At 34.9% G+C, this 10,616-nt stretch overlaps 1 long non-coding RNA gene across 12 annotated transcripts; it reads right to left on the bottom strand.

Moving 5' to 3' along the window:
- Window positions 1–2,545: 2,545 nt before the first annotated feature.
- On the bottom strand, window positions 2,546–7,383 carry LOC110929022. 12 transcript variants are annotated; one of them, XR_004889411.1, is made up of 9 exons: window positions 6,917–7,205; window positions 6,640–6,762; window positions 6,213–6,514; window positions 5,783–6,026; window positions 5,411–5,455; window positions 5,032–5,275; window positions 4,824–4,939; window positions 3,279–3,783; window positions 2,546–2,769 (listed from the first exon to the last, which is right to left on the bottom strand). It is a non-coding gene; the product is annotated as an uncharacterized LOC110929022 (long non-coding RNA). The 12 variants fall into 12 exon arrangements; XR_004889408.1 differs by having other exon boundaries at window positions 5,411–6,026; window positions 6,917–7,206; XR_002586786.2 differs by having other exon boundaries at window positions 3,279–3,383; window positions 3,666–3,783; window positions 5,032–6,026.
- Between the last annotated feature and the right edge of the window lie 3,233 nt (window positions 7,384–10,616).

Here is a 10,616-nt window from a genome sequence, read left to right as displayed (position 1 = left end):
TCATTTAGATCCCTCAAACATAGCTATGTTTTCCAATGACCAGCTCTGTTTTCCAATGACCAGCTCTGTTTTCCAATGACCACCTTAAAACAAAACAATTACATTTTACATCATTTATTTGCTACAAAAAATGACTGTATATTACAAGGTCGTCATACTAAATTGAGAGATAAATATATACCATCGAAGTAGGAACATAAGCCATATAAGAAGATGACGGTTTAAGAGAAAGTTCGCGAACAGCATAAGCCATATATATTGAGAATCGCCTAGTATAGATTTCGTTTAAGAACCCGCGAACTTCGCGGGTTGGTAAAAGAAAATTTCGTCATTATCACCGTTGACATAATCTTTTAATCTTTTAATGAAAGAAACGTTCTGGTACTAACGTAAATATAACTTACACTTAATAAATGAAATAAATGAATACAAAAAAAAAATCACAACTTGTTAAAGACTTCTTTATACGCGACATTTGTTGTTTCAACATAGCACATCTACATTACTAATATAAACGGGGTTTAACATGTTTAAAGTACATTATATTATTTAATTTTATAGACCATTAACCAAACCCATTTAGAGACCGAACTTTAGGCTATAGAGACCCAAATGACAGAAGCAATTACTGTCCTGAAGGGCTAACCAAAATACCAAATAAAGGGCCTCCAAAATAATCAATCCCTTCAGTCCCATTTAGCAAAAACAAAACACGGTTGACCAACCACTTAATAAAATTACAATAGGCTATCAACATGAATATGTTGGGGACCAAAATATGCCATGAAAATAAATTAGGCCCACTTGTCTAAATGCCCATAACACCAAAATCTCTCCCACTTGTTGCTATGGACCATGAAGACAGATAACAGAAGCTTGCAAAATAACAGAAGAAACCCAAAACCAAACAAAATTAAACAAAAGGTGTCGAACAGAAGAAGCTTCTGACCCAGCATCGAAACCAACCAAATATTATAAATAAACCTATTACCCACCAGCTAAAAATATAAGGATTCATAATTACTAACTTTTGTGGGGTTTTGCGACTACGGGATCAAGAATTTTACCTGCCTTCATCTAATGTGTAATAAAATTAGCCGAAGCCTTTAGGATGACATGCCGTCTATTATTGTTTTTTTTTTTTTTTTCAAAAATATCTATCAAGACATCACTATGTATGCATTAAACCTGGAAAAACAATAGGGTTGGGTTACGAACTTCCAAGCTCCATTCATCAATCAACTCATAAATGGGATTTGAAGATGAACTCTTATACATACCATTAATCCCAAGACTGTTTATAAGTCCACATGGTTTCATGTATCTTTTAAGAGTTAAATATTATAATTTGAAAATAAACGTACTAAACTAAACCAATGAGTGTTAAGTAATGAATGCTCTGTGTTCTTCAAGTATTTCTGGAGGACACATCATTCCCCAACGTGAAAGCAAAAGAAGTAAAGGAGTGAACCTCATTTAAATATTTAGGACGAGGTTCAACCAATTCATCAACTGTAACATAATCATCTAGATCGAAACCAATATTGACCCAAACCCATCCTAACTTTTTTTTCTTAATAAACCCATCTTAACCCAAACTTATCTTAACTCATACCCATCCTAACCTTTTTCTTAATACTCACGGGTAGGAAAAATTAATTATTTTGAAATCTAAAACAAAATAATAATACGGGTACCGATCATAAAATAAATATCGGTACCGGTTCGACTTATAATAATACCGGTAATGATGTCCGTACCAGTTCGTCACGGTACTATTTTGAGTTAAACTATTTTTTATTTAACAAAATTTATACAATATTGTGAGAAAATAAAATATTTAATACAGTCATGTATTCAACTTATAAAAAATATAATGAACACGAGGAAAATCAAACTAAAAATGATTCTTGATAGATAATTAACTCTAGTTAATCATGTTGTGTCAAAAGTCAAATGGGTAAGCCAGTAACCGGGTCAAAACATGTCACTTTTAGTACGGGTCGAGGTGTTTAGACATGGTTACAACGATATAACACACGAATAATCCTTCAAAAATATTTGTTAACCTTCACACGTCATTACTTGCCGCCGTATAAATATATTCGGTGACCTATTTTGAGATTTTTTTCCTTGAAACGACTTTCTTTATCCATTACAGTGAAAACTGCCCCAAACTAATTTTGCTCAGCACCCATTAAGACCACCAGCCCATCTGACTCACCCATCTTGTAGGGTTAGTTTTAACTTTATTCATTGTTAAAAAATTTATCCCAAATATGAATTATGTATTTTTATAACTTTTTTTATTTTTATACTTTGATTTTAGTTTTAAAACTAATAAGGTTACACACCGGTTCAATAGATTCGAATCGGTGCACAACACGACTACTTATTGTTTGAATTTTATATGGTCAGAATCGGGACATGTGATTAATTGAACCAACAACAACCCATGTGTGCACTTGGTATTAGTTTTGAAAACAAATTCAAGTGTAATAGTCTACATAATCACTAAAAGTACCTATCTAGTTACAAATGATAAAACACAACACTCGTGTTATTATTAAGAATCTATTAGTTCCCACAACAAAAAGCTTGGTTATCTACTTGAAGCTTTTGCCATGCACACAACATTTATCGAGGTCCTTAATAGTGTGCAACTGCATACCCCATTATACACTTGTTCTTTTTCATATCATACTTCTAAACAATTCTTTTGTAAATTCGCAGTCCAGATTCCCATTATCACATCATCCAGCTTAAAGCCTCCGTTAAAATCCAATTTTATAAAAATAAGAGTAAACTGTCAAAATGGTCCCTAAGGTTTGGTCACTTTTGCCACTTTAGTCCAAAACTGAAACCTTTTGAATCTGGGTCCCGTGGTTTCAATTTTGTTGCCATTTTCATTCAAAATTAAAATTTGGCCAGTTTTGTAAGTTAACATTCCACTTTTCTGTCTTTTTCCTCCTTTTTAACGAAAGGCAAAATGGTCTTTTAACGTTTTATTATAAAAAATTAAAAAAATCTAACAATTTTGCCCTTCATTAAAAGGGAGGAAAAGAACAAAAAAGCTGGATGTTAACTGAAAAATCTAAACAGATTTTGCTTTTGGATGAAAATAGCAACAAAATTGAAACCACAGGGACCCAAATTCAAAAGGTTTGAGTTTTGTACTAAAGTGGCAAAAATGACCAAACGTCAAGGACCATTTTGGCAGTTTACTCTAAAATAATCTAAACTTTGAGATATTTATGTTCTGAAAGCTTAAAACAAACCTATAGGTCACCCTTTTGTGTTATTGTTAATCGCCTTTGCAATGTCATGGTTCACAGCATAACCCACCCCGTAAGCCCATTGAGGGTGTTTTTCTTCAGGCCATTCTTAACAAAAAGAGGATAAACATTATAACATAAAATCATAACATGTCAAAACGGTCATGGTTCTTGTCAATGGTGAGTCAGTGACTGGTAGGCGACAGCAAGTAGCAACACACATTGGCACTGGGTACCGATGGTGGTCCATTTTGACCCGTTCTAAGTTAGTTCAAGAGTAACCCTTTTTGACTCATTGTATAATATAAGTTAATCCAAATAAACCGGTTTATATAAGAATGGATCATAATTTAAGTTTTAATAATGACTAATATGAGCAAAATAACATACCTCAAGGCTGATATACCACTTGCTGTTGGGATTATGTTGGGGCTGAGAATCTAAATTAATATCACCATATAGCAATTTGTGATTCACGTTGACTCGTTTTAAAGAGGCCAAAACCCATCTACACGAACAAATGCATCGTCATCTGTTTTGCATGACATATTTTGTTGTGATAACTTACGTCTTGCATAAACAAATATCTACACATTATGAAAATGTTTTATGTGATAATAAAGGTATACAAAAAATTACCCCAAACACACAAACATCAATTATCTTCTATGAGATTAGACTATAGTAGTCAACAAATGGGCATTAACTGAACATCTCCATAAGTCCTTGACTCATGTCAAAGTTCCTCATTCACCATACTATTCTTATGCTGCAATATTATAATTACTTAACTCTCGAGATTTAACTTAAGGATATTGCATCCATGTTCTTCGAACAGCCATTGGGCATTTAAAATTGTATGCATTAGAGAAAACTCCAATTAATAGATTAATCTTCTTTTTCAGAGGCATTGGGGGTGATTAAATTGATTCTAAATCAAAAACAATCTTGAACCTAACTACCTAACCGAACAACAGATGAAATTAGGACAGAGGAATCAATTAAATGACCTAATAGCCAAACTCTAACTTATCAATTTAGCAAAGATTGAAACATAAAATGAAATAACTATATGTGATTTATTTAATACTTAAAGCAAACAATTAATCATGAAAATGTGATTAAATGTGACCTTTTAGGCCTATATAATGAATTACCTAAGCTGCCAATCTAACAAAATCCATAGCAGATTCAATAAAAAGAAAATGAATAAAAATAAAACTATCTGCCCATGATTAAAAAATAAAAGCAAATTATTATATAACAATACCAGGGATTGCCTTCTATGTAAATTTGATTGCTTATAAAGCATGAGTCTGCAAACAATTGTAGTTACTTGATCATGTGACATAAAAAAAGCTATAAACATTAATCATGAAAACATACATACAACTTCAAAGGTAAATAGTTAATCATATAAAATATGACACAGTTTCATAAATCAGTGAACTAAAAACTAAAAGGTTACAATTATTATTATTATATATTAATATCCATCACATTAACATAACATCCATCATCTCATTCTCAGTAATGTAATGTAATTACTTGTTTTGGTGGTTGTCAAACCATTCATTCTATTCTTCTTCCAGCCAGCTGCTTGCTTGCAATTTGCACCTTCACCATCAATCATCTTTCACCGTTCATTTGCTAACTCAATCTCCCTATCACACCCCAACCATTTTTATATATCTTCTTTCTTTTTCCTTTTTAATAATAATAAAAAAACAAAAAACAAATTAATAATTGAATATACCTCCTCCAGGTTTGCCATCTTTCTCTTCTTTTTCAAACCTTTTACTTTCCTATGTTCTTTTCCTCTTTTCTGTGTGCTTCTTCTAAACCCATCTCCCCACCAGTGACGGCTGCTCCTTTAGTGCAAAACTTTTCGCCACGTGTCCCAAATGAAGCTTTTTCACCATGAATATACTCTTCAACTCCCCGCGATGCGTGTTGTACGCTCTCACCCATGAGCAGAATGCATTCTGCGCTAACTTCATCTTTACAACATAAAACTCACACAAATCATGGACCTCCGTATATTTAGAATGATTCCCTCCCAAAATCACCCTCTACAAACAGATCAAAATCATCACATAGCAAGTAAAATGGTTCACAAATACGATAAAACTCACACGATCAAAGCGAAGCGCATATTATCAAGCTTCATCACTATATTTCTAAAAAAACGAACACAAAAACTGTAAATCAAACAACACGCCTGAACAGAGGTTGGTTGTACGCGACTTTCAGTAGAAACTATAGCGGTTGATGTAGTGATTGAGAATAAAACTTGACAAAAAAATTGTTTTTTTAGGCTCAGATCTGCACATATGAAAGAGAACAAAGTGGGTGGGGCTCCATCATGGCTGCATCAGAATCCAGGTTGCCCCGCCAAGATATGCACCCACTTTCACACAAAGTCCGCTAACTTATTATGCTCTGAAGCATTATATGTAGATAGAAAGAAATCTTCATCGCTAACACAAATGCAGAGGTATACATACAGAAAGAAATCTTCATCGCCACTGCAGCCAACCCAAACACCACAACCACATCTTTTATGCCTTAAATCATGGACCTCCGTATATTTAGAATGATTCCCTCCCAAAATCACCCTCTACAAACAGATCAAAATCATCACATAGCAAGTAAAATGGTTCACAAATACGATAAAACTCACACGATCAAAGCGAAGCGCATATTATCAAGCTTCACCACCATATTTGTACAAAAAAGCAAACACAAAAACTGTAAATCAAGAAAATGACACTGTGGTGAGTTTTTCTAGAGTAAAATACGTTAACAACCCGAAATGGAAATCATACCAAAGTTAGTTATATTTTTATGCAACTAGCACTATAAGTATGACTGTATGAGCATTCTAGTTATTACTTAACCATTATTATTAATTTATTAGTAATGATAATGCATTACCTTATTGTGAGCTGCAGAACCACCATACTGTAGTGCTAGAGTGTCACCCATTTTTCATAAATTCTCATTAAATCATCTGCTAAAGCGGAATCTAGTTCGATATCAGGGGTATCTATATAACCTATAGTATGCAATTGGCGACCAAGTGCAGCCCAACTGTATGCAAACTGAGCAACATTTGTACGATCCAAACAATCGATGCAGTTTGTTTTTAAGACCCCTGTTTGATATTTAGGAGGCCTGAAACTGACGTCAGCATCTTATTTTTTGTCTGGAAACTGTACATGTCACCATCGTCATCCCTGCATCATGACCCTAGGTATTAACGACACTTGCACAAAGTAAAAATAATAAGAATATAACTTTATTCCATTAGCACGATAATACAAATTAATATTCAAACAGTTGAGTTTGCATTCGACTTTACCTCGAAAGGTCTAATGGCTCATTGGACAGTGAATTTGGGATTGCTTGACAATAAAAGAAACCAGTTAGATTCAATGCATAAGTGGCTACTTTTCCCAAAAGTGCCAACACATTTGTAGATTTGCTGAAAAACAAAGATTAAGAAAAAGTCAAGGTCATTAATATCGTATGAAAAAATCAAAAAGTATTTAGGGTTTTTGGGACAAAAAAGGATTAATAAGAATATAAGATTCGAATTAGATAACAAAAAAATCAAAGATCAAGAGGGAAGAACATACCTGTGATTAAGATTGATGAATCCCCTTCATCTCCGACCACTGTCAAATCAACAAACAACAACACACCTTCATCAGATTCAGCCGTCACACAAACACACCTTCATTCTTCTTCAATCAAATCAACAAACAACAACAGCAATCAGAAATACGATGAAGGCATCTTCGAATTGAGTTTACATCAAGACTTATGCTAATCTTCATTTTCGAATTGAGAGGGCAGATCGGCAAAGAAGAACGAAGAATACGATGAAGTTGTCAGCTAGGGTTTAGAAGGAATAGGAAAGAAAGTGATCTGGATAACTGGGTAGTGCCTTTTATATAGATCCGAATGAACGGATATAAGATAACCCAAAATCAAAACGGATCCCGCGTCTAATGTTTGTTTGTTTGTGTATTGAGCTTTGGGAATGAATTCCCTCCCAAAATCACACTCTCCTCAACCAATGGATGCCACATAAGCAAAATGGCTTCACCATTCAAAGACAAATAGCGCAAATCATCTCATTTATTAATATATATAGATATACTAAAGAGTAGTTACATCTTTAATGCATATAGCTGCTTTGTTTTTATTCAGAAATTTAAATTGTTATTGTATTATTATAACAGTTATAATAACTTTAGCATATAGCTACTTTTTCTTTCTTGACCTTAACATATAGTATTTATTTTAACAATCAATCATATAATATATTATCTTGCCAACGACTTCGAATTTAGTAAGTGTTAATGGAGCCTACATAAACAATTAAACATATACTATCTATTTTAACAATCAATCATATAATATGCTATACTTTCTAGAGTTGGTTTGTACTTGAAACAACCCGTCTTCTCTCATGGTTAATTGTATGTTGCTTTATCAAGTGTGAAAACACGAGATGGAGTCAAACTACTAATACATGACAACAATGGCAAACCTACAGATAAACAACCAATGTGAATTATAAAGAGATTTTCAATGAATTGTGATCGTTGCATATTCATGTATTTCAAATTGTCGTCGCAATCTATTCTATTTGGTTGTCTTTTATCATGTATAAAATCATAATATTTAATGTCATCGGTATTAATGAAGAAATTTTCTTTTACCAACACGCGAAATCGCGGGTTCTTAAGCTAGTCCTATATATGTATATTATCATATATCTTAAAGGGCTATGGGGTAGCACTCATGTGTTGGCCCGCATGGTAAGTAGCCAAATATTTTTTTTTACTTTCTCCCTTTGTGTTTTTTTTTACTTTACTATTGTTGTTTTTCTTTTACCCCTTTGTTTTTTTGTTTTATACTTTTTAAGAAATTAAACTTACGTTGTCTGGGCGATTCCGACCGATAAACATCGGTACCAGTATGGGTACTATCAGAACCGTTACGGATATTCGTTTTTTACAGTTTTCGATCGACCTAAAACATGTGTCGACATCTTTTTATACTTATGATAACATGTCTCTATGTTCTTTTTCCCATGATTTTACATTATCTCTTTCGATTTCTATATCGAGTGTCGGTACTATAACGATAATTATACTCCCGCCGCAACGCAGGGGGTAAATTTACTAGTATACATAAAAACCTACTCTCCCTCTGCATAAAATGTGCCGTGTCTTGTATAAAATGTGACATGTATAAAAACGTCATGCGTAAACAATATGTCATGTGTAGAACAATGTCTTGTGTAAACCAAATTGTCATGTGTAGAACAATGTCTTGTGTAAACCAAATTGTCATGTATAAACCAAATGTCTCATGTAAACCAAGTATCATGTATAAACCAATGTCTTGTATGGTAAACAAAAGTCTTGTTTAAACCAAAAATAATGATTTGAATAGCCAAAATGTCTTGTATAAAACAATGTCTTTGAATAAACAAAGGTTTTGTTTAAATCAAAAGTTATGTCTCATAAACCATTGCTTTTATTGTAAAACATATATTAGGATTGTTGGCGATTACATTCAAGCCTTATCGACTGTCGGATAAACCCTTATCAGGTCAAAGGTTTATCAAATGTTCCTCGGATATGTTAATACAAATTAAATACATTCGAGTGTCGGTACTATAACGATAATTAAACTCTTGCCACAACACGCGGGGTAAATTTACTAGTATATATAAAAACCTACTCTCCCTCTACCACACACAAAAATACACCCCTTCTCCTTCTCTATCCTCGCTCTCTCTCCAAAGACAACCACCACCATTGTAACCATCATACACCACCAACACCATACACGTAGGCACCACTGTGCGACAGATCTGAAGTGTGCAAGATGGGTGTTGGGAGTCTATGCGAGATAGGTAGTGGCTTTTTGCAAGTGGGTAGTGTTGGGTGGTGGGTTTTGCAGGTGGGCGGCGCTAGGGTTGTGGGTTTTGCAGGTGAGCGACGGGTTTGGTGACGGGATGGGTGGTGGGTTTTTTATAGGTGGGCGACGGGTTTGGTAACGGGATGGGCGGTGGGAAAGATGGTTGTGGTGATAGTGGTGGAGGTGCGATGGGGATGGTGGTGGTGATGCGGTGGTGGTAGGATGGACAGAGAGAGAGAGAGAGAGAAAGTGCATTAAAGATTTGCTCCCTAGACTTAAATAATGTCTTTGAATAAACAAAGGTTTTGTTTAAATCAAAAGTTATGTCTCATAAACCATTGCTTTTATTGTAAAACATATATTAGGATTGTTGGCGATTACATTCAAGCCTGATCGACTGTCGGATAAACCCTTATCAGGTCAAAGGTTTATCAAATGTTCCTCGGATATGTTAATACAAATTAAATACATTCGAGTGTCGGTACTATAACGATAATTAAACTCCTGCCACAACACGCGGGGTAAATTTACTAGTATATATAAAAACCTACTCTCCCTCTACCACACACAAAAATACACCCCTTCTCCTTCTCTATCCTCGCTCTCTCTCCAAAGACAACCACCACCATTGTAACCATCATACACCACCAACACCATACACGTAGCCACCACTGTGCGACAGATCTGAAGTGTGCAAGATGGGTGTTGGGAGTCTATGCGAGATAGGTAGTGGCTTTTTGCAAGTGGGTAGTGTTGGGTGGTGGGTTTTGCAGGTGGGCGGCGCTAGGGTTGTGGGTTTTGCAGGTGAGCGACGGGTTTGGTGACGGGATAGGTGGTGGGTTTTTGTAGGTGGGCGACGGGTTTGGTAACGGGATGGGCGGTGGGAAAGATGGTTGTGGTGATAGTGGTGGAGGTGCGATGGGGATGGTGGTGGTGATGCGGTGGTGGTAGGATGGACAGAGAGAGAGAGAGAGAAAGTGCATTAAAACTTTGCTCCCTAGACTTTTGTGCATAAAAGAGTTGTACGTACTTTTTGTATAAATGACTTCAATGTCCTTGTAGTTACATATTCGATGGAAGATGTTAGTAATTTGGATTCAAAATTTAGAAAATGAGAACTTATGTACTCAGGGCGTTAAACTTTTTTTTTTTTATTTTAGACTCGAGTGATTTAAAGGAATATTGGATTTTAATAATCTCAACTATTCATCGCTGGCCGCCAACAGTGCCAACTTCAAAAATAACCAATGGCAGTCCCAACTATTAACATATTGGCCTCGAATGGACCATGACTAACAGAACCCTAAAGCTGGTAGTCTCTGATCGTCGAAAAAAAAACGTTTTTGGTTGGAAAACTCAACATTTTCGTCCCAAACCTCTTTGTAACCTTATTACGGA

Source organism: Helianthus annuus, chromosome 3 (assembly GCF_002127325.2).
Source record: "Helianthus annuus cultivar XRQ/B chromosome 3, HanXRQr2.0-SUNRISE, whole genome shotgun sequence".
NCBI lineage: Eukaryota > Viridiplantae > Streptophyta > Magnoliopsida > Asterales > Asteraceae > Helianthus > Helianthus annuus.
The sequence above is the reverse complement of the archived record's forward strand: the minus strand, read 5'-3'. Positions and strand labels throughout refer to the sequence as shown.